Source organism: Corvus brachyrhynchos, unplaced genomic scaffold, assembly GCF_000691975.1.
Source record: "Corvus brachyrhynchos isolate BGI_N302 unplaced genomic scaffold, ASM69197v1 scaffold466, whole genome shotgun sequence".
Lineage (NCBI taxonomy): Eukaryota > Metazoa > Chordata > Aves > Passeriformes > Corvidae > Corvus > Corvus brachyrhynchos.
In genome coordinates this window covers 1,452,914-1,480,468 of record NW_008238635.1, presented here as the reverse complement: position 1 = coordinate 1,480,468, position 27,555 = coordinate 1,452,914, and the positions used below count along the sequence as shown (strand labels likewise).

Sequence of the window (27,555 nt, the reverse complement as noted above, 5' to 3'; positions counted from 1 at the left end):
TGCAAAGCCAGGTACGGCTTCACCGAGGATCCTTCAGCATGGTGAAGTCCATGACTGACACAGGTGGGCGTTGTCACTCCAAGCGCCAAAGACAAAGCATCCCCGCAGGAGAGGCACTTCCAAAAGGTGTCATTTCGAGCCAATGAAGTCATGACACACAAATCAGACAGGAAAACATTTTCCTACTATCTCACGGATAAGCGGAACTCGCGAACGTTTATTGAAAGGTCTGTTGGGAGCTACGAAATGATTTCTTCATTTTTTAAAGGCACAAACTCCTCACCAAGCGTGAAGGGCTGTCCTGCGACTCTCAGAGCAAATGGAAAGCAATAATGTGCTCCGAGCTACAGAAGCTGCTCTGTCAGAGCTCGGTAATTACATGAACGAGCTGATCTATTAACAGTGAGTCTAAATACAGCCCCTCCAGGGGCCACAACTCAATCACTGGCATTTCAAAAGGCGCGGCGCTATTCCAAGGGAACCGCGACGGCAGAAGGGAAGACCAGACGTGCGCTTATCAGCAATGAGGAATTACCTACTTACAGAATAATAAATTGTGCTATAAAAAAAAAAAACAACCCACATTACACTACGAGGAGCTTCATTTCACACAGGCCACATTTAGAAGCACATCAGTTAACTCTAATTTGCCTTAATATCGCAGATTAGCAATAGAAATTCTCGGCTTGCCTCTAAACCGAAGGGTTTCCCAGCTGCATTAGCAAAGTGAAAATCACAGCGCTGCACTTCCTAACGGCTTTATTGCTGGGAAAATGATCCTTTAGACTTTAGAAGGCAGCTTCTTCTGCAGTAAGGAAGATGTGTCAGGGAATTATTCAGCCCAACAGCCCTTTGACAGTCAACCCTACCAGCTCTCCTCCTGCACACAGGGAGAATAACTACTGGAGCACAATGAATTTTGCAGAGCAAACTGATGCCAAGAGCCCCCCAAAAAATTGTGTTGCAGCCAGGAGAGTCATCTTTCAAAGAAACACATGTTCCTGACTGCTCTCTTGTGTAAACAACACTGTAAAACAGGTATTTACTTTCACAGGTCAAGCTTACCAAAATAAATCACATAAAATACATGCACGTTGTCTACAACTTCAGATTAATTCCATTTTATCATAGTCCTACCACTAAAGGCCATGATTCTCTAGAACAGAAAATATTAGGGGAAATACTTAAGTTTGCTAAAGAGTATCACAGTTTCCTCTTTTTTCAAGTAGCCACTACAGATGCCATCAAATCCATGCATGGCTCTCAGCCCTGTTTAAACCCTCCATGGTACAACATCCTGATCTTCACACAAAGCAGCCCAACGTGCATCCTAGACATGTTACAGATTGTTCTGGCTTTTGAACCGTGGTTAGAAAAAAGGGAAGGCTTCTCCATTACTCACCTCTCCCCATTACAACAGAGACAAAGCACAGAGCAGAAGCTGCTCTTGTTTTGTTTTGGTTTTTTTCATCTATATTATATGCACCACAAAGGAAAAGCCCTTTAAAGAAGGAGGATTATTTGCATGCAGCAGAGCCCAAGAAGTCGAAGAGCAAACATGAGGAAGGCTGCACAGTCAGATGTGATGCTGCATTCCTTAGAAATACTATCATTTTATTACATTCCTCTTCAAGGAATTAGGCAAAGCTGCAGTGCTTCTGAAGATGAACAAAAGGAAAAAGGCATAAGGAAATGAAGGTGTGGCAAACCATAGTCAGAAACCAAAATTACTCACAAAGACACTCTTGTAAATAAACATGCTTTGTTGCCTGCTTTTTATTTTGCATCTTTGACATACTTCTCTGCTTATATTTGAGCTTATGTTTGTTTTTTCTTTGTGAAAAAAAAAGAAAACTGCACACAGCTCGAATTGTGTCTGTGAAAGTGTAATTCTGTATGAGCAGGGAACGGCCACAGGCCAAGTCAGCAACTTTCAACACAGCTGGCATCAGGGATTCCACAGACTATGGTCCTTTTGTTAGCAGAGCTGAAGGACGTCAAATATTTCGCTCATTTGACAAGCACATGTTGCTCTACCGTACTTGGATTTTATGCAGTCTGAGCTTTCAGTCTGAAACAGAGAGGAAGTTCTTAAAATTTGTAATTTTGTATTTCCAAATGTGACTGAAGGATCAAACATTAGTCCACCACAGTAAACAAACTGAAATGATTGCTCTGACAAGATGTTCAGGTTCTAAAGTTTTTATCATCAGCTTTGTAGTAAAGCAGGATACTTGAATTATAATTTTTGTTTTAAATCAGCCATTTGTATCAGATTTTCTCCAACAGAAAACATAGAGGAGATGGAAAAGCCACACAGGAATATGTTTGAAATATCAGCTATAAAAGGCATAGCTGCAGATCTTAAAGGGAAAACTTTTAATTGAGCAATGCTGCTTGTAAATGAAAACAGAAGTTGAAAGAAAAATGTTGCTCTACACTGCCAAGTGTTACTTTATGTGAACTTACATCAGTAAGAGACCTGCTGAAATGTCAAACTTGGGGCTGTGCTCAGACACCTCAACGCCCCATGGCAGCAGGTGCTTGCAAGGGAAGAAGCTCCTGCTTCTTTCTGCCTTTGTGTTTTCAGCGGGAAAACCCACCCTAAAAATCACCTCCTTTCTAACACACTCAGTGTCAGTGAATGTTTGGAGTAAATAATACCAAAAGCTACAAAGACCACTCCTTATGTTACTGAGAACAAGGGTCTCCACACATAGTTACTTGGCACGAGAAGCCACAAACAAAAATTACACTTCTATTACACGTGGTTTTCCCTGTATCTTCAGTTATGCTGCACCACCATCCAGGGTTCTTTGGGAGACTCACACCCCAAGATCCCAGGAACTCTCTTACAGTCCATTAGGCTTTTCTTCTCATAAAACAATTCTCAAGCTTTCCACAAGTCATCCTTGGGCCAAGTCCAGCTATCTTGTTCAGTATCCAGCATCTCTCCAAGAGGAACGTACACACTACACTTACACCAAAGACACTTCAGACTCCATCCATGGGCACAAGCCACAAAACAGGATACAGGTGTGCACAAACATCCAGTCAGAAGCCTTCTGGGACTGCTGCCAGTAAAGAAATAATCATAAGAACAGGTTTATTCAGCAAGAGAAATTATACCAGTTATGCAGGGGGCCTTCTTGTCCTGTTTCCTAGTCACGCACTAAATCTAGACTGGGTTTAAGGTACAAGGCTGACTCCTGCATGGCACTGTATCATCAAATGCATAAGGAAAATCCCAGCTTGAAAACTCAAACTGAGATTCAAGAGAGCATGTCAGCATGAGCTTTAAGCATGTAAAACAATGAGGAGGTGGAAGAGAAAGGGATGCGAACATTTCTCTGAGGCTAAATATCGAGGGAGGTTCTCCTTCGTGCAATCCCTCCTCAGTGCAGAGGAAAACTTCAAAGCTAAGCCACCACTCGCTGAAATTCTTCAATTAAACTGGAGCAGATACTTTGAAACGAGCTTCAAATTACGGAGATTGGCCCTGAAGGCTTCTTGTAAAACTTCTTTATTTAGATAATCAATAAAATAATGAAGACTGGAAAAAAAGTAGGAAGACTAGCACAAATATCCTACTTGAAAATACAAAACCCACAAAAAAAGACACCCACAGTAAAAATAACTACCAAACCCCTCACTTCAGCCTTCAGAAGTCATCTTTCTGCTGCCCTGAAACAATAGGGCTGTGTTCTCTTTGTGAGATGTTTTATTTCAGCCACCACACCCAGTTCTGGGAAGGGCAGGACGATAGCCGCTGATTTGTTTGCAAGATGGTGCAAGGTGAAGTCAAAGTTACTGTTCCTGTATCCTGTTCAATTTATTTATTTATTTATTTTTAAAATTCCACACTAGCAAATATGGAGACAAAATTCACTCTAACGATAAAAGGAAAAGGGTGTACGGGGTAAAAAGTTACCCTACATAAGGCACAGATTAAAACCCAAGACTAGCAAATATGGAGACAAAATTCACTCTAACGCTAAAAGGAAAAGGGTGTACGGGGCACAGATTAAAACCCAAATAACACTGCGAAGGAGCACAGCAGAGCTCCAGGACAACCACGGGCAGCTGCAGGCAAAAGAGCCAGGGCAGAGTCCCTTGGGATCCGTGTGCTCTCCGAGCGAGCAGGGCACAGGCTGTGGCAGCCCAGGAAACACCCCAGCACAGCCTGCACCACGCCAGCTCAGCCTGAATTGGCACAAGCTTCAAAGCACGGAACAATTCTCCCCTCCGTGCAGTCGAGCCTCAGCCTCTGCAAAATCAACACCCTGCACAGAACTCTTCTTCACGAGGGAACAAGTCAAAAATCAGATTTGCTTTGCATATAATACCCTGAGCTTATTTTCACTGATGACCTAGATAGAGAAATTATACAAATCCAGACTCAGTCAAACCAGCACATGCACTGGGGGGAGAGTGTGTGTCCAATATTTAAGTTCAATGTCACATGGTACATCAGGTCCTTATCCAGACTGAGGACCTGAAGAGGACAGGCAGATAACTTTTTTCAAAGCCTGTTGTGTTACGATCACCAAGCTGGCCACTTGGCCAGAACAATAAAAGGACTTCAGCCAAGAGAGCATTACTTCCTCTAGACTGTCTTTTAAAAATTAAACTCTGGAAAGATAACAGTCATGCTCAGAGCTAATTATAGCAGAAACATTACAGCAGCTAAAAATGCTAAAAAGAAGTGGTGGGAAAGGAAGGAAGGTAGCTTAAAGAAAAAAAAAGCAGGGAATGGCAAACCTGTCATATGTGTGACACTTAGCCTTCATGCAGTGCTCACAGGGAGAGGGAAGGTAGAAGCACATAAGGTCTGTGGACAACCCAAGTCCCAAACCCTGAGAAACAGGCAAAGACAGACAGAAGACCCAAAAATGATGCAAGAAACCAACAGATGTATGAGTAATGCGCAAATTAAGTGGAAAAATTAAGAGAAGATTCTCAGCCTGTTTTTTATGCTAGCTGAGAGCACAGGGGGAAAACTATCCTGCCCCCATGCTCACACCCGACTCTCAAAGCCCAGCCTGGGCAGAGCACAGGTACTAGGCTGTTTTATTTTAGGCTAAAGGAGAAGGCTGCATTCAGCAGTGATTTCAGTATGAGAACTGTAAGCCTGAAGAAATCCCAAAGCCATCGAGCCTCGTGAGGAGCAGCAGCTTGTGCTGCCAGGCTCCCCGAACAGCCCAGGAAGAATCTGGTTTACATGCGTAATCTGTACTTGAATTTTCTTGTCATATTATTTTCTTTCTAACCCTATAATCAAACGTTTACAAGCTACTTTGACAGCACACATACTACTTTGTCCTTCTATTCCTAAACTTTGGCTAGTCATCAGGTGATCCAACAAGGACAGACTACTCATTTGTTTGGGAGTGGCAAATCGATGAATGGAGGAAATTCACAGCACCCTTTGCCCTGCACTAAACCAGGTTAGTAGAACCTTTCCTTCTAGCAGGAGTGGCTGTGCCTTGGGCTGTATCTTTGGGGAACCACCTCCTCCTGGGATCAGCAAGTGTGAGAGCAGTAAAATATCAAGGAAAAAAACAAGAAGCCTCTAATTAATGAAGCTTTCCAACACAGCAGAGCGTGTGCACAAACTGCCTCGCAACGCTGACCACAGTCATAAACCCACCAGAGGATCCAACACAGGCTGGAGGATGCAGAGGGATCCAGCAGCATGAAATGACTGCAGAAATGACTGATGCCTCCCTGCCCTCCCCCAAAACTCCTCAAATCATTAAGGCTGGAAAAAAAGGGCTATTTTTTCCCCGCACACTCAAGTAGCTGTGAATTCGTAACTTCTCAAACCCACACACACTAACAACTGTCCTTATTTAAAAGATTCCTCACAGTTGCTACAAGCCAGGAATAAAATAGATATGGAAGTACTGCAAAAAGCACTGTAACAAGAAAAAATGTCAGCAAAAAAGATACTGGAAAGAGACAGAAAAGTTTTGATGCTTACTGATGCTAGTTACATGGTAGGATGATTTCCCCCGAATATCTGTAAAATCAGCTTGTAAAATTGGAAAATAAAGTTTCACCATCTGTGAAATCAGCATAAATACCAGGGATTCTGATCTGAAACAAAGTTCAGCTCTGTGCTAGGTGGGTTAAAAAAGCAGTGGGTTTGGTTCACCGAGGATGCCTAATCAAATGGGACAGTGCTCAAACAAATGTGTCCCCAGGCTGCAGCACGTTATCATCCTTTATTCTGCACGGGGAAAAGTAATCCTTGAGACTGGCCAGGAAAAGGAGCTGGGACAAGCATTTGATCACAAAAATAAAACTCAAAATTTAAACAGACAGCTGAAATTAGGGGAAAAAATCATTTATAATCATGTCCTTTGAAGAGATTGAACAGTGCTGGCTCTCCTCTGGGCCTGGAAGTCCACCTGTAAATCACTTTTCCCTGTACTTTGTCTCAGACAGCAGGTGCAGCCAGGTGGGATATTGCTGTGAGTCCATGATAAAATGCCATTTATCCCTGCAAACACTAATATTCATCAATTCTGCCTGCAGATAAAACAATAAATGTTTGGTTCCACAAATGGAGGCGATGTTATTTAAACCATGATACTATTCTAGTAAATCCGAGACAGATGGGCCAGAATTCGGGGACAACTGAAGTTGCTGTTTATGATAAGGGAATTAGAGTGACAGAAAGCCTCTTGCTGGGACATGTGGGATCTGGTAGATTTGCATTTGCTTCATGAAGATGAGTGTTCTACAAATACACTATTCAAGGTCAGTGAGCCAGAACAGTTTGGAGGTAATGGGTCCATCCTAAAAGAGGGGACCCAAATTTCTAGGTAACTGTTCTACAAAGCAACATCCACAGAGTCTGGCAGGTCACTGCAAACAAACCTGATGTAAATTTTTTGACGTATCCTGCTTCTCTCTCGGTGTCTAGAAACAGTAAGAGGTTGGGGAGAAGGAGGAAAGTAGGAGAGAAAATACTCCCATCTCTCAGATCACAAGCATAAGAAATAGAGGAAAAATGTATCCAAAGTTAAATGTGAAGAATATTTTTCTTTAGAATGTTAACAGTGATACAGTGCCTGTGATTTGCTGATACCAAGTAGACACAGAGTAACTGAAACTTTTCCATCTCATATAATCAAAATACTGTTGAAATAAAGACAGGATTAAAATGTACTGTACCTCCAGCACCACCCTGGCTACAGGTTACTTAAGTTGTTGGGGTTTTTTTGAGCCAGCAAAGAAAGAGTCAAAGGTGTTAACAGAAAAGTCAGGCTAGTACTCTGTGACCAGGGAAGCCAAATTTATCCCCTCCAGCAAATGCTGACAGAGCCATTACTCAGGCAAGGCTTCAGATAAGTCACCACTGAAGTCTTGAGTCCTGACATAGTGCAGGGGTCCCTGCTCTTGGTTCATCTACCACAGCTGTTAATACACTGGGGGAAAGAGGAACAAAAGAATATAGAAGAAAAAAATGCAAGCGTGCATGCACTATTGCTACGAAATATAGATGCACACAGGCTACATGAAGATGATGTTAAAAACCTGGCACTTTTCTAATGCACCGGTATTTTAATGATGCTATCTGAAAGAAGGATCAGACTAACAAGACTGCAGGGCAAAAGTGAAGACATGAAGAAACCAATCGCATGTACATTAAGTAAGGCAGCTGCCAGAACTCACCTAAAATATTTAATCGGACAAGTAAAACTAGGGTAAAATTTAAGTGACCAGGTTTACTGAAGAGAATCTGTCCAATTTGAGGCATGGCAGATGCTGTGCATCTCCTCTGTATCGCACTGTCAGCCTGCTTTCTAACCATGTACCTTCAAACCCCAGCACCGCTGATGGCATCGAGCTGAGCTTCTAACAGGGACTTCCATTTTCCCACTTGAGAAAAATCTTCAAGTACAGTAGCAAAGCAATTCCTTCTCACTCTCTATTTCTCACTTAAGCATCACCCTATGAACTTCAGCCTGCTGATAATATCAGTCTCAGTGTTACTAAAGGCTTAGAGCCTGCAAGAGGAAAGACAGCCCTTTTCTTGTCTGTGTTTGGAGTAAATGAGGAAGAAGCTGAGATATTACAAGTTGAAACCAAGGACAGAAAAAGTACAGAATGAATATGTGTTGCATAACTTTAAATAAGCAAAAAACATTGCTTCCTGATGGTCAGCCTTCAAATCCAAGGAGGAAAAAAAAAAAAAACCAAAAAGAGATGTCTCATTCCAACAGGAAATGAAGGTCAAAACCACTGAAATCAACAGCTTAACATTTGAGATGGGGAAAAATAAACATATTGTTATTGATGTTCAGAGGGACAGGGTCAACAGGCAGCAGCAGCTTCCTACACCACTTGTTAGAAACACAAGTTTAAAAGGCCGTAATATTTGTATGTATTTATGCCTTCACTGATTTTACAGGACAAATTTACAACTAAACTAAAATGGAAAAACAATGAGCAGCTCAGGCTTAGCAAAACAACCTTCTAAACCTGTTTTCATCACATCTCCTGATTTAATGGTTGGCGTGACATGTCAGAAGTAAACGAGCTTCGTGTAATTATCATGTCTCCTGCTTGATCTCTGTCTTCCTCAAACACTTTTAAAAGAGCAAAACATTGCTTAAAATACAAGTGCAAGAAGCATTTAATCTTGACAGCAAAACCTGTTTCTTCTGGTCTTATTATTTTCACAAGAGGTGCTTTTACTCCTATCTTCCATCTTTACTGCTTGTATCCATGTCGATGTTGAAACACTGTCAAAGTGTGCAGCAGGTCACAGGCTTAAGCACTGCTATTTTCTTCCTCCTTTTTCCCAAAAGTTTCTTAGGAAGAATTTCTTCCTGCAGCAGTGAACCTGTTCCTCTGCATCAGACTGGAATTCCAAAGCCTCTTTGTTTAGTTCCTCATTTGCACACAACCCCCCCAACCCCCCATTTTTAAAATAGTGCAGTTCTGAGAGCGTGCAATTTTTTAATAAGCCGTCACTGGAAAAGCCTCAAGACAGCAATAATGCTGACACTTACCAGCAACCAGGTAGTTTCAAAAAGGAAAAAGAATAAAATCAAATCATATCTAGACTTTGCTGTCTATCCTCAGTACTAACAGATGCAATCACTTCAAAAGTGTCACACATTTTATCCAGGGTTTATTTCTGTTACAGAGGTTTTGATAGGAGGTTTTGACAATCATTACATTGTTCTTGTGCTGTTTTCCTAGTCACTAAATTCAGCTAGTGCATTTAATGCATCTTTAAAAATAGGTGTCGCACCCCCAAAGCCCAAACAGCAGGGGTAAGCAAAAGATGGGAGGTGAGGGGGAGCCACGGGCAGAAAAGGGACAGGTTAGAAAAAAACAGTTTTACATGCTAGAATTGCTGATTGTGCCACTATTTTGCTGGGAGATTTTATTTTGATTTCAAATGATCGCCTAGCCTTCCCATACCCAGCTTTCAGATCTCTTAACTGGTGTGCTGCAGCTCTTCGACTTGCTGACAACGAGCTTGGGAGAGTGCGAGACAGGCGAAATGCTCAAGGCACGAGGACAAATACTCAAAGCTACTGATGGGAAAGAAACTCAAGAAGCAGGAGCTTTGGAGCGATCATGGACAACATATGGAACATGAGATTGTTACGGAAACTGAGCCAGTACTGAAGACAAGTCTTGGATGCAAATGAGGGATGCCAGAGGATGCATGTTATGACCATGCCTAGATCAGTACAATATTTTTTGACATTTCTGGTGCTGCTCCTGAGCTGCGAACAAAGAAGAGCAATGTCAGAATGCTGAGCTGCAAGACTAAAACCTATGTGGTGCAACAGCCTGAGACTCCATCAGCTTCAAGAAGATGGCAGTAATCTTGAGTTATAAAATCATAGAATGGTGTGGGCTGGAAGGGACCTTGACGATCATCCATTTCCACCCCCTTGACATGGGCAGGGACACCTCCCACTAGACCAGGTTCCTCCAAGCCCTGTCCAACCTGGCCTTGAACAGTTCCAGGGAAGGAGCAGACACAGCTCCTCTGGGCAACCCTCACAGGCAAGAATTTTTTCCTTATATCTAAGCTAAACCTACGCTCCTTCATTCTGAGCCCATTTCCCCTTGTCCTATCACTCCATGCTCTAGTAAATAGTCTCTCTCCACCTGACTCGGGGGCTCCCTTCAGGTACTGCGAGGCCACCTCTAAGCCCTCCCTTCTCCAGGCTGAACCTTCCCATCTCTCCCAGCCTTTCCTCCCAGCAGAGCTGCTCCATCCCTCTGCTCATCCTGGTGCCTTCTCTGGACTCGCTCCAGCAGGTCTGTGTCCTTCCTGTGCTGGGACCCCAGAGCTGGAGGCAGCTCTGTACAGATCCCTAATGCCGACAAATCTCTGCCATTTAACAGTGCCTTACTCCTACTTTCTAGATTCCCTCAACCTTTCAGTCACAGCATCAGCAGAACACAAGGCTTTACTTATTCCTGTCAGCAAATAACGCACATACCAAACCAAATGCCGCAGCACCAGCCTCGCTGGCCGAGGTGTTGCATGTTTGCTGCAGCAAATTGTTTTCCAGGCAATTGAAAGATTTAAATAGAATACGATGCGACTCCTTTGCATTGACTACCAAATAAAATTAGAAATTCAAAGGTCTCGAAATTCCCCGAGTGTTTTTCTGGGAACATCCCAAATGCACTGAGAGAAACTGCTGAAGCAGCATAACCTGGAACATGAAATTAAAGTGGAAATACCTGTAAGTGTTCTTGTAAACAGATCATGCACAGCTGATTGGGATAAAGGCTGCTGCAGAAGACCAGATAACCTACTGAAATAATATTCAGCTGCTGAGGATATGAGGGAAGGAAAGGATATTATTAAAATGTTTATTATGGTAATCATAGAAATTAATTTGAAAAAATCAGCTCCCACTACACAAGCCTCATAATGAGCTTATAGCCTAAACACTGATGCTTTGTCAGATTAGGCAGACTTTCTTCCTTTGTATTTTCTGATGTGATATAGCTACATGCTGGGCTTTTTCTTTAAAAGACATCTTCTTCAATATTCTATTACCAGAGAAATAGGGCTGAAAGACAGAAGTGTCAGCCTTTGAAAGGATTTAAAAATGAACTGAGGGGGGAAAATGTCCCGTTATCTGTTAATATGAGACCTTTTTTAAATTTTTTTTTCAAGCAAGTTAATGTCATTTTACAGTTCAGAACTTGCTAGTGTTGGGTTACAGAGATAACAGGATTTACATGATCATGACAATTTTTAAAATACCCCACCACTGTTACTAAATTTTACTTGTCCTGCAGACAAGTCAAAGCAATTTTCTACTTGTCAGAGATGATAAATCAGTTGTCGGGTGACACTGACAGGTGGATTTGTCAAATCTCCCATGAAGAACTTTGGTCTCTGCTTTCAAGCTGCCTGTGAGCTCCTGAGAGTGCAGTAACACAACTGATTAAGGGAGGGATTAGGCAGAGTTTGCATTTTTAGGGCTGCTGCCCCTTTCCCCAGCTTCCCTGGTATTTTTCTTTCTGCTTTACCATCCAAGTGGGTGCACAGCATCAAGCTGCTGCTGGGTTTTATTCTAGCACTTCACCCACAGGATTGCCGTTAAAAGTAGAACAGTTTAAAAAAAACCCTCCAAACCACACGCTGCATCTGAAAATACATTTTTTGGCTTATAAATAACAATTTCTCTTCTCTTCAAGACAAAGGCATACCTTAAGAAAGACAAAAATCAGCCCCCTTTTTTTCTACCCATTCTGTTTGCCACTGTGTAAGTTACTCAAAAGAAACAACTGGTATTTGAGTGAGAGCAAAGGAGTTCTGGCAGAGATGTGTGAATGGAAGTTCCTACCTTGTGCTTACGAGCCACAAAAAACATCCACTTACTAACAGTAAAGGTGGAGATGTTCCAGTGAAATATTTCCAGTACTGACATTAAACAAGTTTGACAAGACAGCTAAGGCAAATTGTTCCCTTTTTAGCCCTTTCTTCCCAAAATAAATGAGAATGATGTTAATATTCTGTCTGGGCTGCACTTCTGAAAGGGATACAGTTTTGCTTAGGAGCCATGGCAGGTGTAGCAGAGACACTAATTTGGAAAAATAACAAGCTACAGATCATATATGAGAAATTAGAAAATGCAGAAGAGGAAACGGTTTTTCCTACTACCCTTGGGAGTCACACCACTTGGGCACCAGGGTTCTGCAGAGACTTCCCCGATCCAAAGACCAGACAAATCCAAGTACAGCTGACGCTGGTGCTGCAGATAAGAAAAGATGGGAAGCCTCAAAGCAAAGCCCAGAGGTAGCATTTCAAATGGAATCCTGCTCCCAGGCAAGGCAGCCTGTTGGTGAGGCCTCTCCAGGCACCAGTAAGCAGCACCTCATCTTTCACACCGTTCATACAGACCTTGGAGCAACAAGGTGGACCTTTGGGTTGAGTTTCACCTCTAAGACTTGCTCTGCTCCATCTCCAGGACACCGCAGGCATGGCTTCCCTGGGATTGCACATAACACTGCTGTGTTTGGCATGTACTTCCACTGCTCTAAAGTTCAAAGAACCAGGAGAAGCAGCAAGGAATTTCCATCCTGCCATACCAAATGTGAGCTACTTCCCGCTAATAAAAGGCAACTCCCTACTCATGAGCCTGTTCACTGGAACACCTGAAAAGAGCAAAGTTTTTCATTTTACCTTCTCTCTCTGTCAGCAAGGAATGCCAAAGAATTTGCAGGTTTCAAATGGTTTTGCTGTGTCCTAGGATAACATTTGTACCGTCCTCTAAATAACCACATTAAATCCTCAAGCTTAAGGAATTTTTTATATCATTTTGACAGAAAGGTAGTTCATCCTTATTCCTGAGCTGTTGTAAAGCAGGTCTTCTTCCTGCACGTTATGCTCAGGGTTACAATAAGTGGGGAGAAAGACATTCCTAGCCACTGACAAAGCCTGAACAAATTGCCCGGCAGCAGCACTCAGTTCCCTGTATTCCCATTTATCCAGGGGCTGAGTCAGAGCTGTCTTCCCCCGCTGTAAGCAGGCAGTGTGGAAATGATGACAATCTGTTTTAGAGGCTACAAGATGAACTAAGACCTTTGGTATTAGTGTAATGCAGACACAATTCTAATTCTAATAAAGTCATTTATTGGAGCTGCTAAGTGCAGCTGTTCTTCCCTCACTGTACAGCGAGCAGCAAGAGTGAAGCTGAGGGGTGAGGCAAAGAAACCAAGGGGGAAAATGAAATAAATCATTTGGAAAACAGCTGGACAGTAAAATGGCCAGCCCTTAGGCTGGAGAGCTACTCTAGATTTACATTACCACTAAGATGAATCTAATTGCCATTGGGGTAAGCAAGCTACATTTTAAAAGACACATGTATTTTAAAATTAATCTGCAGTTATTTCTAAAGATAAGCTGTAACTGGAATAATACTCTTGCCAGAGAATCCAGAGCAGAGTTGCTAAGTGTCTATAGAGACAGAAAGTTTTTCCTTGGAAGCACTGTGATTCCCCAAGAAAACTTTCTGAGGATTTCTTCCTTGCATGAATAATACATGTGCCTTGGTACTCATAATATTAGAGACACAATTATGAACAGCAGATAACACTTCAATTTTAAAAGCTGTTTCTAATTCAGGCTTCATTTGTACTACTGTGGAGGAAAGAGAATCATACTATCCACTCTCCCTCTTTCTGCTGTCACAGGAAAATTGTGCAAAGCATAGAGCCAGCCAACATCTCTTTTAATCCTAAACCAACAGCATTCAGATTGCAATATGAGCTTCAAGAATAAAAAAGTGAAAAAAACCACAGAGGAATAATACCCACGGTGGCTCATCAGAATATTAAGGAGATTGCAGATTGTCAAAGCTCTGGAATCAGATGCTGATAATTCAGAGCTCCTGCCCAGCTCAGCTTCCAAGCAACAAATGCATATCTGCACGTGCTGGGGAATAGATTTGCATTCATTGTTTCCTGTATGCTGATGAAGGGAAAGATTTAAAAAAAAAACAAGGTATGAAACTCAGTAGCTATCCCTCATGGGTGTTGAAGTTTCACTGGCTTTGCTGGATATTTCAACCAGACAAAAAGAACATCCTAAAAAGCTGCAAACCACTAACAGCTTTCACATGCAATGCCTCTGGACTAGCATGGCCTCTTGTACCAAGCTTGCTTCCAACAAAAACAGCACCACCCCGCTTTCACCCAGCATCCTGCTGGCAGGAAACATGGAGAAATAGCTGGTGTACCCAGAAAACCACTGGGTCACTCAGCTTGGCACCTCGCTGCAGCTGGCATCCCCACGCCTGCTGAATTCTGCATTTTCTCCCCAATCACACACAGCTCCTTTAACCTCAGAGCCCTGGTAATGCTCAGCCCACCGCCAGAAGTTGCCTTTTGAGGCAAATGACTCCACTGCAGCTACTTTCAGCTGTATTTTTAGCCCCCAGACTCTTCCAGCACTCCATTCACAAGCCTAACTCCACCTCATGTTTATCCCAGCACACAAGCCCACAGCCGGTTAGACGCAAGGCGACAGGGGAGGCAGTGAGCACTGTGACTTACAACAGTGGGCTACAAGTTTCTCCTCCAACACCTTGCTACCTGCAGCACCGCTGAGCATCTCTTGTAGTTCCAGTTCTCTGTCCTCCTTCTGGTAAAGGTTTTCCTAAGAGGGTTAAGGGCACTGTGCACCCAACCCCAGAGGAACAAGGACAAGTCCAACTCCAGACCCTAACGGGAGGTGAATGGCACCTTTGTTGAAATTCCTTCGACATCAACACACACAAAACCAATTTCCCTCACAGTTTGAATTGCTGTTCCAAGCAGAAACTGTGCAGTTAAAATTAATAGCATGCTCATTTTATAACAGAGGCACACACACACACAAATCTGGCTACTTTTTGCTGGAAACCAGAAAGCCACCAAGGTTCCAGAAAAAGGACTGGAGTAGATTTTTCTTTTGGGTAACCAGCGTTTATACCAACTTGACACCCAAGTGAAATGGAGCAGGGGGAAAAGCAGCCAGTTTTACGAGATGATGATTACAAATGCTACATCCACTTTGTGAAATTACACGAGTGAATTATTTTTTCCCAATGAGGCATTAATCCCCCCATAAGACTTAGCTAAATGTTATGTATCTGCTGAAAACTGCACATCTGCATCACACTAACTGTTTTTAAGTGTCCCCACAAAGAAGTAAACACACACCTCCTGTCCCAGATAAAAAGCAAAGGCACCACTAATTGAAGAGAGATAACAGCTCAGCCTCAAACTGGATCACCAGCAGAGAAAGCCACAAGGAACAACACAAATGAAGAACAACACCCCGGCATGAGAAAAAGGAATAAGAACTGGGATGTTGCTTCCTCCAGCTGTGCAAGTGCTTTAGTAATAAGCACATGACATACTGCAAGGACAAGAGGCCAACTCAATGCCCTCAGGAGTCACAGGGCTAGCCAGTTCCATCATGAGTAATGAGACTTCCAAGAAAATACAGGCATTTCCTTCTCTCATTCTCCACAATACCCACCTCCAGGGTCCCAAAATGGTTAGCAACAGAACTTAGTAAGGAAAGCACCCAGGGGTCAGTCATGACATCTACCCTGGGTGTAAGCAGAAGGGCACTCGGGCTGGTCCAAGTTTTCATCTACCAGTATTAAAAACTGGCTAGTGAGCCTCCAACATCTCCCATGGAAGGCACTTCCTTTTGGAAGAGAATGAAAAAAGCAACCTTAAAACGGTGAAAGTAGGTCACAAAGAAGCCACATCAATAAAGTCTGGTAACAAAGCAGGGAGGGATACTGTGTCAGCTATAGAATTGAGTGGTTATTATAAATGGAAATCAAAAGTACAGCTAGAACATCTCAACTGGTAAACTGATGAAACAGATTAAGTACACCCCAGGTGATACACTACAGCTTTTCCTTTGTAAGTCTCCTGCAAAGCTACTCTAAGTTTTAAACTTAATTGCATGCTTTTTAGACTGAACTCGTGATAACCCTTCTGAACTCCATCAACAACAATAGCAGTCTTGACAGCAAAGATTTATGTTGTTGGGGATCAACCTCCCAACACCCCTCTGTCACCACAGCTTTCATTTGAGATTCATCCCAAAGCTTTTTTAGTGCCATCCAGGTAGAGACTGATCTGCAAACAGATGTGGTGGTGATGTTTTACAATGGGATGGATATGTCAGCCAAGGGATCTCATGGCCTGGCCAGCAGATACCTGTGGTCATCCCGCAGAGATGGCTGGAAAAGGTCAGCAGCCTGAACACACAGAAAACTAGGGCCCAGCAGTCCACTCAGCCCTTTTTTTCCCCAGAACTAGTGAAACATCAAAGCTAATATAACCTGTAATCAGAGCAAGTAGCTTCTCAGCACAGAAGCAGCAGCTTGATTTAATTCTTGGCACTTATTTATAGGAACACCTACCTGCTCATAGGGGAAACTACCTTAACCCCTACCAGAGCACTTGCTGTGTCCCAGGCTGTCTGGTCTCCAGCACATTCTGAGAAGAGATTTGGGCCACTGCCTCTTGATACTAACAGCTGCTGCACTTCAAATTCTTCATATAGACAGGATTATACTCTGTTTTTAACAAAATGTGTAAGTCAAAATATAGGACTAAAGAGAAAGCCTCCTTCTAGTTGCTTATGTATAATTCACGGTTGATTACTGGCTCACATATGTAATAATTACACATGACCAGTATTGTATCACCATTATGTATAAGCAGCAGGTTAAAGGTGCCAAGAGAGCCATTAAACCCAAATTACCAAAAATGTACAATTTGAGAGAATTAGCAAAACACCCCGATGAACTGGGGATCCAGAAAAATTTGAGACATGGTGATTCAGGTGAACGCTGCTCTTACAGCAAACATATATTTCATATATTTCAACATATATTTATCATTGACAGCCATACTGCATTTTCAGACAGTTTTGTATTTTCACCCTTCTCTGGTTTTTAACACAGAAAAAGCAACGTATTCTGACAAAATAAAATAGCAGAAAGCAAGTTGTTCCAGAATTGGAAAGATTAATGCCCTTTCATACCACTTAGGTTTTTAACTATTATTACTGCATTCCTCTCAAATTTTTTTTCCAGCAAAGTTTCAGACATATTTTTACTTTTACAACATGCAAATTCCCCATTTCCAGTACTGGTCTGGAATAAAAAAAATATTTGTTTCCTTCTTATCGTCCCTCCTTTTATCCTACACATTCATCATTTCTGCAAACAGAGGCCATTTACTTCACATTCCTGACTTCCCTAATAGTAAGTCCAAAAAAAAAAAAAAAAAAAAAAGAAATTAGAGCGGAAAATGCTTAACTTCCGTCTGTAAAGCTTGTCTAGGCTGACAACAAAATAAAAGAGGCTTTCTTCCTAATTTGATTTAATGGTTATAATGATTTAATGGCTATAAATTAAGAAATTAGCAACCACTGGAATCAAAATGAGGAGAGTTGAGTTAGAAATGGCCTTGGTTCACACTGCTCTGACAGTACTTACAGAATTTGACATGAACAACTACAGGAGCTTCTTTAAGCAGAGGAGTCCCCTGCCAAGGGTATGTGAAAGAAAACTGACATAAATATTTATGGCAAGACCATAAAACTTTTTCTGCTACTTCACTATATGGGATATAAAACTCATTATCTCTAGGGAGTTGAGGCTATTTGAAAACTTTAGTGAGCAAGGCCTTAGCTAATGGAAGGAGTTAAGGAAGGACCCCATGAAATCCATTCAACAGGGTAATCAATCACCCCACACCTCACTGACATCCTCAGCAAGTGCTGCCAGAGAGCAAGAGAGAAAGGGACCCCATAAGCCAATGCCATTTAGAAGATAAATCTTCTCAAGCCGGGTTTAGAAGAGTGTTGGTTTCTTTCCTGACTTCTTACTTCCCAGGATACCTATCAACTACCCACCATCCTGAACAAAAAAAAAAAGATGGAAAATAATTACAGAAGCATACCTCAAAATAGGAAATACTCAGTATTATTTGATGAGGAAGTCTAATGATTTCCTAGCAAGTGTGAGCACATTGTGCTTTGGGTGCATGATGTACGTGTTCCAGTATATTTAAGCAAGTAGGAAACGCAGGGAAGGCAGCAGCTTGTCTGTGCAGCCTGAGGTATAACCTCATAATGTAAAAAAGCATCTTTTCAGGAAGCTTTTTGTCTCCTCTTCTTGCCTGCAGTGCACTGTACTCCTAAGATAAAATCCCTAGCTAGCATGGAAAACCACGATGGATCAGTCAAGCGTCGGCAAAGCCAGCCAAAGTTGTGTTACACGCTGGCACCGGGTCTCATACGCCACGGGAAGGATGTTGGAGCTCCAAGCAGTTTAATCACTGTTCTTTGGTTTTCCAGTTTTGATCTGTGCTCTATTTTCCTCCCCCAGTCAGCAGTGAAGAGTTACCTACCCAAAATTAATGATTTAGGCACCACCCAGCCCTGCTCAAAAATGAAGAAAAGCTAATGAGCTAAGCTGGCTATCCAAACATCTTCATACCAGTGGTCCAGCCTGCTATCACTGTAACGAGACAAGTTTATTCCATCTTGAAGGTCAACAAAACTTTACCTTTGGCTTTTTGGGGAGTAAAAAAAAAAAAAAAAAGAAGGAATAGAAGGAGAAAGCAGATGTCATCACCTGAATAAAAGTCCCCCTGCTCTGAGAGCATCTTGCCCTGCTGACCTACAGATCTGACAGCTAATAGGCTATTTGAGAAGATTATTAATAGTTACATAGCATCCAAGTAAAACAGCAGGCTTAGAGGCACCCCAAACACAAAGCAGTGCAACCCAAGGCATGCAAGCAAAGCACTGTAGGCGTCTCAGGAGATCTGGCTTCTGTTGCCAAGTTTCTTGTATGTCCTTGAACAAGTTATCTGACCTATTTGTGCCTCATTTCCTCACCTTCTCAGCTCAGAGCAGCCCTCTCAAATAAAACCGTTAATGCTTTGGATGCACTCACACAGCAAGGCAATGAATGGTGCAAGTAAGTGAAACTGATCCTTCCTCCTTTAACCCTGATGGAATTGTTAATAAAGCAGTCACCATTTGTCAGGACAAAATGGAACAGAAAACTGAAGCAAAGCGATCATTTAATTTCTAAGTGAGATTCAAGGACTGCATTCAGCCCTCCCAGCCACTGCTGGTTTGCACAGATTTTCCTGGAACCCTCACAGCACACGCTGTGCTGAGTAGTGCAGCATCTGTCCCCTATCTTGTTGAGGCCAGTATCAGTGCACTAAAGAGTCAGCTAAATGAGAGTGTGAATTACCTCCACTTATCTCAAGCCAATCCACTGACTCAAGTAATGAGATCCTGAAGAAAGCAAGCAGGCCTTTAACTCTGTCATGCAAGTATCAAACATGGTGTAGAAATCCCCCAGAAGTGCCAAACCCACCTGCATTTCCTCAAAGCCCTTCCTGGCAAAGGATGGTGTGTATCCCAAGAAGAGAAGTGTAGTTATGTTGTTATATTCCATGCCGTAACTTCAAGTTCTTCCGTGAGGGATCTCCCAAAAAGCCAATGTGTCATAAATTTCCAGGCTTTCCAAGCTACTCAGCCTAGCCCTAAAGACTGCTATTCCAGAGCTGGGGAACACCAGTGCTCTCTCAGGAGAGCAGGAAGCTGCTGGTGGTGCAGTTTGGCCCACTGCCATCTGGTACCTGTCCCACAGACGCCGCTGCTTTAAGAGCGTTTCCTCCCTTTCCTTCTCACTCCCACAGCACAGAACACCTTGCAGCTGATGAAAGGACAAAGCTAGAGGGGCTGCATGCAGGCAATGCTAACTTAGCTGGCAAGATATGATGCTCCCTCAGGTGCTGGCCAACCCCAAAGCGCTCTGCTGGCTACCAGGCTTCCACAAAGCCATTGCCAGCAGGAGACCCGGGGCAGCACGGCTCCAGACCTGCATTCCTTGAGCATTAAGCCTTGTCTGGAATATCACTAAATTGTCTTTGACTCCTTCATGCCAAGAAGGCCCTAAAAACAGTCCTGTCACAAAACAGCTCCTTCTGCAGCCCTAGAAGGTGGCAGTGGGCATCCAATATTTGTTACACATGGATACAATGGACACAAAATGCTTATTCCTGGAAAGTTTTGTCTCCTTGTTGGAAATTTCACGTCAAAATCCAAGTAATCCTCCTCTTTTTCCATGTCCTGCCTCCCAGTACCCTGCTTCAATTCCCTGCCAGCAGAGTTAAGAAAGTTTTCTGACTGAACGCTACCATATCTACGGTCTACCTGCAGGAATTTCCGTGCCATCCAGATTGAGAACAGGACCGAGGTGAAGAGGTTCTGCTGCATCTCTTGGACTGTTACTGTGAAAGCCTAACACTGGGAGGGATTAAGTCTGAGATCATTTTTAGTCACAGATTCCTCAACACTTCTTCTCACCACAGTACCAATTTCCATTCCCGCACCTCCTTGGAAGCCAGGACTGAATGCACACAATCCCCTCCCAGCTCCTGATACTCCACCGTGTAATCCTCCATCCACTTTCAAACACATTTGCCATTTTTCATGTTTGCTGTATCCTTTATTCTCTGATCCTGGCTACAAATTCCAAAAGACAAGCAAAGCAGCCTCTGTCTATACGGCACCAAGCGCATCTACAGCGCAGTACTGTGTAAATACAACGAATTAGCTTAAGACAGAACAAAACGGGGTATTTTCAATTAAACCATTAATATCCAAGAATGCAGACACAGCGCTAGAGGAAGAGAAAAGGTGCTGGCAAGTTTTAATCAAGCCAGAAACTCACAGAGAAGCATATGCATTCTTATGCAAATCTACACCAGGCGCATCGCACATCTGCTGAAATGGGTGTCCTTTTCCCACAGTTTGCAGAATTAATGTGTTTAACTAAGTGCCTGCCAGTGCTTGCAGTGTAAGAGCTAATTTCTAATGGGGTATTCCCAGTCGGAAAAAAAAAAAAAAAATCCCTTTAGATAATAAAGGATCTAAATCTAGGACTTGGTTTTACATTTACTTAAGTGCAAAGACCCCTCCACCTCCAAGAGCTCATTACTTGCACTGCTCCAATTTGCTTTACAATTAAAAATAATCCCGACTTTTGGAGAAGAGCCTTTCTACAGTTTTGTGACCTTTTGAAACCCTATTAAGGAGAATTAACAAATGCTGTTGCCTCCTGATCACTTTTATAAAGGCTTTCTGAGATACGATGGTGTCAAAACACACAAAGGGCTTTGTGAGAATTTTACAAACCAAAATGCAGCAATATTTCTTTTCACTTGGTTACTTTCCTTGCAGATACAATTTGTATTTCCAAGATTACTATGTGTCTTCAGAGAGGATTTCGAAAGAATTCAGATGACAGCTTAACTTCTGACCCTGAGGCTAAAGAGGCATATATGTCAGAAAACACTGAAGTCTGAGCTATTTTTTATAAAAATCTATAAATATCAGTTAAAAGGAATCCGTGATCTCATACTAAGTCAACAGGGCACAGTTATGCTCTTCTTATCTTCCCTTTTTTTTCCCCTATTGTTTAAAAATAGGAAACAGCACCACATGAAAACGTTCAGCCAGAGATAAATTGTGTGACTGAAATACAGGAGTCAGGAAACCAGTGTTTCAAAATAATGTCATCCTCATTTTCCCCTGCATACTCTAGTATTGTTGATGCCTCCAAATATTTAAGTGACTTAATAAATTAGTAACCTAGGCAACATTTGCAACAACACAGCCAGCTGAAGGAGTCCAGCTAAAAACTCCTAAAAAAAAAAAATTAAACCTTCATTTATGCATAAATTCCTATCAGTGTTCTTTAAAAAGAGGAAAGGCAAACAGTTTTAATGTCAAAGGGCTGATTCTGCAGTAAGATTTTGGAGTAAAGCAACCAAGGAGAAAACAGGCTGTGCCCAGCCCTCAGCTCCACTCCAAGTCACCTCTGCCAATGCACAGGAAAATGAGCACAGAGGATCCGTAATTCACCCCCTGCAGGCTTGGAAGAATTCTCCGGAGCCGAAAAGGGGCTATTGGAGGAGCTGTCATAGAGCAGGCATGAGCAGATCACCTGTTAGAGCCCTTTCACTCATCTTTCGATATTCCCTGCTGCTGGCTGACACGGGAAAGCAGCATCTCTGCCCACAACACACTCGACTGTTTTTCATCTCTAGCAAATGCAGTCACTTAAAACCTTGGTTTTGATTAAACTCTGCCTTTTTCAATGGAGCTCCAACTAAAAATCATTGTTACTTATCAGCTCAACAAAACTAACAAATGGTATTCAGTGTCTGTCCCTCATTCCGTACCTGAAGGCTACAATAAGGTCAAATATCACCACAACAGGCATTGTCCAAATACTCAGGAAATGACATTTCCCGGCCCAACAAGGTTTATCTTCCAAGCCTGCTTTTGCACCAGCTTTCTGGGCAAGTTAAAAATAAACCTCTTGATCAGAAGGGGCAGAAACGCTCGTGAACAGTGACCTTCCCTCCTTTCCAACACAAGACTGGCTGCACAAGGCACCGTGCAGCTCTCCAGCTGCCTTTCAGCTTTCCAAGGGTCTCAGCCACACCTTCCCCTTATCTCCCACTAAGTCTTTCCTCAGAGCAAATGCTCTCCTGCACGGAACTGCAGCTCCATACACACTCAGAAAGGCAGCAGTACACAACCCCCAGCCCAGCTATCTGCACGCGTCTCGAGGAGGAGAAGACCCTCGGTAACAGCCACCTCACCTATCAGACTGCCTGGCTGCGAGGCTTTTTTTGGTTTTTATATTAACGACACCGCTCCCACCTCCCCCTTGTCAGACGGCCTGCGGAGTACTTTGTAAGCGAGCTGGTGGAGATGAGCGGTAAGGCTTGGGAGCGGAGAGGACGGGATCCCCCCGCGTGTTTCGGGCATCCTCGGCAGGTCCTGCAGCACCGCAATGAAGATGCCGCCACCTGGTGGGACCTCCTCGGGCTCGGGTGGAGGCCGGGGGGCAGGCGGGACCCTGGGCAGGGAGGGTCGCGGCTCACAGTCCCCATCCCAGCGTGCACAGCTTGGAAAAAGCCGGCCAGCAGTACGAGCAGGGCTGGAAGGAAGGGATCTGCTGACAGCAAGATGCTGCTCGTTCCCAAAGCCTGTTGGTACTCATCCAGAGCAAGATGGTTTGGAAATGGATAATCTTTGCATTTTCAGCTATGACTGCAAACAGTGGAATAAAACAAGAATATAAAAAGAAAAGGTAGATATAAAACTACTTGCAAAGTCATAGCGAGGCAGGCTGTAAAGAACCAGAAATCCCTCAGAACAGAGTTGAGATCATTGATACAAAAGAGTTGAGCAAGGCAGATAATGAACTGCTGGGATGGATAACTCACAGAAATGGGGCTTTTGAACTGAATTTCACATGATTAGGAGATGCTTCTGCTCAGTGCCCAAGCCACAGCTATTTTTTAATCTCTGCGTGACATTACGTACATTACCGTGGCTTCAGTCCTGAGCTCGAGCCTGGTATTTTCTGAAGGCCAATACTTCAAAGCCTGGAACTCAGGTTTGAGGCAGCCAAGAGATGTTTCTGTCTGTTTGCACAGGGTCTAGGGCTTTTTCTGGAGTCGGAGCCAGTGCAGCTCTGTCTGCAGATCGATATCCATGGAAAGGCACGGAGCCCTTCTAGCCTGTGCTTGAAGAGCCTTCTCCTTCTGCCAGGAGAAAGGGGGGCGAGCAGGGTCATTGCAGCAGTGAGGAATGCCTCCAGACAGCCCTCAGGATTAGAGGCCGAGGTGATGAAAGAGTCCACATCCTATCTGCACGCGAGTTTGTACAACTACCATCGTCTTTTAGCACTGCTGCTAAAAGAGAAAGACATTTCCCAGTCCAGATAAGGCCCCAGAGCAACGATGTCTGTTTGCAGGATGAGCATTCAAGAACAGACTCTTCCCTGTGCTATTTTTTACATATCTCAGCAACTCTTCTTTTGCAATTTTAGCACAGGAGCATTTGCAGTGAGCTTAGAGCAGGCACATTATCAATGAATCTGACAACCCCGTCACAGAAGTTTGCAACCTGTTTAGACACAGACTGTACATCAGGCAAAAACCGATTCTGCCCCCATCACATGCAACATTTAACACCAATGCTGTGATGCTGGCTTTAGAATTCATTCCTGCAAAATCCATGGATGTTCAGTCAGCCACACCAGGCAATGTAATTGCTCTGTTTTCACAGTTAGCACTGAAAATGCTGTCTATTCAGTTATTGCCCTGCCTCCTCCTCACAAAACCTGTTTCAAAGAGCAGAGAAAAAGACCTTGAAACATGGGTGGATGCTTTCGAAAGTCAGTTATCAGCTTTACAGAGAAAAAAAAAAAAAAATCATAGCATTAATCCAGGCAAGACACCTCCCCTCTCCTATCCCTTGCACACATGCCAGGAGTCTGAATGGAAGCCGTCACCCAGAACACATGTCGATACATATTTTACAGAAACATTAGTTGTGTGTCAAAACCAGTTCTTGGAAACATCATCTAACAGCACTCACATGATTTGTGTTTCACGAGCAATTAGACCTATCATTCTGACAAGCAAATCTGCTGCTCCTGTCCACTATTCAAACATCAGGTTAGAGGAAACTAATTCTATTTCAAACTCTGTCCTTGGGTGAGGAAACTGTATTTCCATGATAATGTCCTGGCTAATTCCCTTCAGCAGAATCCGCTGAACCTCCAGAACACAGAATGAAACAGCCACCCTTGGAACTAGTGCAGCTAAGGCAGGAAATGCAAAAATAGCCAGACTGTGATTTACAGATCTCGTAGTGAAGTCAGACAAGACCTCAGTGTCACACTGAAATCACATCCCAGACATTGTAAAGTCCTACTGTATTCGCATCACTGTCATACTGCTGGCAAGCCGCAGAGACCAGCAAGGATGGGACTTTACTGCTAAATTCTTTTCTCTGTGCTAACAGATGAAGTTTTACAGGCTCTGCAACCAGACCAGCTCCCCTCGTGGCAGTAATTACCCCTTTGGACAAAGTGGATGGCACACCAACACCAAGCAGAGATGCACAGAAATAAACAGCTGTCTGTCTTTAAGTGGCTGCTGAGCTCTTTTCCTTTAAAATACATGTTTCCACTACTAGGGGCACTTTTCAGACAGTCACCTTTCATCTGGAACAACTCCCCCACACAGCGGTTCACGTTCGCAGACACACGTGGAAAAGAAATGCAGTGACATCAAAAGCTGTATTTCTTGCCATGCCAGAAAATGCTTCTCCACTTTTCATGTGTTCGATATTCCTTCCCTCCCCCAGCCATTCATGGTGAAATAATTAGTGTTAGTGTTCTCATTGTTTATCAGACAATACAGACAATAAGGCTAAGCTTTCTGCTCCTGTTTTCTTTCGCTATGCTGCTGTGGTTCCTCAAACAACTGTGCAAGGCTTTACTTTTAATCCTATGAATAACACTTGTCACTCAGAGGTTTGTAACCCATATTTAGCTGTGCACAAACATGGCACAGTTTCAGCTTGATTCATTGTCCGCAAACTTCTCCAGATGTGCTCATGCAAGAAAGAAAAAGGCTAATAAGCAGGAGGAAACAAACAAATACTAGCTAATCCGACTGCAATTTCTCAGGGAAGGAGAGAAGACACTACCACATCAGATTCTTTATGAGGGAGAGGGATAACGAGTTGTTTTTAAACACAGACTAGTAATAATTAGTTATTGTCCTTGGGCTACGAGATGTATTTTTACGTGCTTGAAGTGTATGCTGATTTTTATAGCCTGTGAGCTAGCTGGGCCCTGTCACAGGGAATTTTTTCCCATTTATCTACACGTTAGTGTCAAACTACAAGCACATCACAACATATGACTTTATCAACAACCTCACTGTGTATATTTTTGAACCCACTTTCCTGCTTCCACTCATGGGAGATACAGCCTTGGGTAACGATCAGATAGGCTGGTGCCAGACATCCTCTTCTTAAGTACATTCTCATTTTACCTTTAGAAAGTATTCTCAACAAACAATCTGAAGGAGCTCTTCTTGACAACAGCAGAGAGATGTTTTTGCATAAGGCAGCATTTATAGTCTCAGCTTTAGGCTGGGATTAACAAAAGGAAGCTAGGCAAGAAGCAGCAAGCTAAACACAGTGGAAACTACTAAAAATCCCAAACTTCTATTACAATTAATTGTGCTAAGTATAACTTTGCTCATTGATGCACCAGACAGAAAGCAGACAGACAACCTCATCCCACTGCACCAGCTTTTCAAGCTTCCAAAATAAACACAAAGGTCTTTGAACAGACCATGCTCTCCAGAAAACCTGCAGCCTGATCTTCCTCATTTGATATGTGTGGAGGCTCAGGCTGGTGGCACTCACAATAATTACCTGCCATCAGCCAAGAAATGCAGCAGAGTTCTTGCAGATAACTTACTCATGTCATCGCTGTGTTTCAGGAATAACACAACCAAGTAACAGATCAATGACACCAGTAACAGAGAGCATTTGCTTCTAGTTTTACAGCTCAGGAAGAACCTGGAGAATCCCCTTGGGATTCAGGACCGGGGAGGAAGACAGAAGGGACAATCACCAGTGTAAGAGATGTTAAAAAGTACCGATAAAAAAAGTGTTTTTAAAGGGTTTGCATAGTCATAGAAACATGGAATGGTTTGGGTTGGAAGGGACCTTAAGACAGTTTTGTTCCAACCTCTCTGCCATGGGCAGGGAGGCCTTCCACTAGCCCAGGTTGCTCCAAGCCCTGTCCAACCTGGCCTTGGACACTTCCAGGGACGGGGCAACAATAACAGTATCAGACAAAGGTAACATGTGCACACACCACAACTGGTGCCTTTTCAAGGCTGGACCATCAAATTTGTTACAGGAGGGAAAACAAAATAATGCCTGCAGCGCTCTTCACTCTGAAACGTGGGAGTAATTATCATCAGATTACCAAGACAAACAAGAGGCAGAGACAAGGAAAAGATAAAACAGAATTTCCACTATTTAGGTGCTGATCGAGAGATTAAATCCGACTGCACTTCAGCTGGGAGCCTAAACAAACCAGAGCCCCGGCCACATAAATCAAGCTAATTTTAAAAGGTTACATACCAGGGAGAGTTTGACAAAGAAGGGGAAACAACCCCGCGTCCTGTAGATTTTAACATCCTTTTCATAAATTATAAAGGTGCCAATCTAACACAGACCAGTAAGTCTGGGGCCAGGGACCCACCGTATCAGCACCTCCCAGGCCTTTAGTAGCTCATTAATACTAATTAGATCCGCGAGCGCTCAGCCCTGCCGGCACCCGCATCCCGGGCGCACATCCTGGGACTGCGGGCACACAAAAGCTTCGGACGCGGATCCCAACACCGGAGCATCCTGCACCTCGGGAGAGGGAAGGCGTGGCGCGGGGTGAGCCCGGGGCTCCGGGAACGGGGCGGGGAGGGGGGAGGCAAGGAGCCGCGGGGAATTGGGAGCTTCGGCCGCAGGGAGAAAAAGAAAGGGAGAAAGAAGTTGGGGCCGGGAAGTTTTCCGCCGCTCCCCGCCCCGGCGCCCCTCACCGTAGACGCGGACCCAGC

General features: G+C 43.4%; 1 protein-coding gene across 1 annotated transcript in view; it reads right to left on the bottom strand.

Moving 5' to 3' along the window:
* Window positions 1–27,549, bottom strand: part of RASAL2 (RAS protein activator like 2) — a 168,135-nt gene extending 140,586 nt beyond the window's left edge. Inside the window, exon 1 of the mRNA XM_017737426.1 lies at window positions 27,538–27,549. The gene's annotated coding sequence lies outside the window, so the exon portion shown is untranslated. The remainder of the gene's footprint in view (window positions 1–27,537) is intronic.
* Between the last annotated feature and the right edge of the window lie 6 nt (window positions 27,550–27,555).